This window comes from Anomaloglossus baeobatrachus, unplaced genomic scaffold, assembly GCF_048569485.1.
Source record: "Anomaloglossus baeobatrachus isolate aAnoBae1 unplaced genomic scaffold, aAnoBae1.hap1 Scaffold_292, whole genome shotgun sequence".
Classification (NCBI taxonomy): Eukaryota; Metazoa; Chordata; class Amphibia; order Anura; family Aromobatidae; genus Anomaloglossus; species Anomaloglossus baeobatrachus.
The window spans coordinates 143,964-145,000 of record NW_027442369.1 but is presented as its reverse complement, the minus strand read 5'-3'; positions in this window follow the sequence as shown (position 1 = coordinate 145,000).

Here is a 1,037-nt window from a genome sequence, read left to right as displayed (position 1 = left end):
GGGGGGGCCGGGGGGCTGCAGCCAGCAAGGGGTCCGGCACCAGGGCAGGCGAGCATGGTGCGACGGATGCCCGGGAGGCGTCGGTACGTGGGGGTGACGGCGGGGGCCCTGCGGTCCCCGCCTGGTCACCCAGAGCAGGCGTGCAGCTCCCGGCAGCGGCGGTCTCCCCCAAGGGGGGGAGGGGCCCGGCGGACGGATGCCTTCTGGGCCCAGGAGGGCAGGAGGCTGGGGGCTCTGGATGGGAGTCTGCTGGCAGCGGGTCGGGCCACAGGTACCCCCTGTCCTTGCAGGTAGCAAGGGGGGGGTCAGGCCAGAAGATAAGGACCGCGGTGGCAGCCCGTAGGACGGGACGGTTTCCGGGGTTGTCGCCGCGGGACAGAAGATGGAGCTTGGAGGATGGTGCCCACGCGGCGTACCAGGAGGACGGCCGTGGTGGTGGCAGCGCTTCGGCGGCGTCTGCATTACATGAGCCAGAGGCGGTCGGCTCCAGCGAGGAGGAGGAGGAAGCAGCGACGGATGAATCAGACGTCCAGATGGCGTGATTTTTATTCCAGGATATGCCGGGTCGCGGTCGGGTGAGACGGCCGTGGATTTGGCAGGGCTGGGGGGGGCGGCTGCGGACACGGCAGCGCCGAGTGGGTTGGTGTTTTGACCAGGTATGGGGTTTACTGAAGTGGTGTATACGGTTGTGGAGAGTGCGCATGCACCGCCGGCGGCATGGACGGGATCGGTGGTTAGTAGGCGCAGGTGCGGCAGGCAGAGTGAGGGCGCATGAGGCGGCAGGGGAGCATTTTCGGGCAGAGGCGGCAAGGGCTGTGACAGAGTGAGTGGTGAGGAACGAAGAGGGGGATGAGGTGGTGCGTCTGGCTGACAGTGGCCAAGTGTGAGAGGTATGGGTGCTTCAAAGGCCCGCTGGGGGGGCTCACTTGCTGGAGGATGTGAGGGATAAGATTTGAATGGGGAACGTGTAGCAATAGTTTCGCTGCTCCCCTGGGAACAGTTTCACCTGGATTAGGTTAAGCCAAGTGATTCCAGGA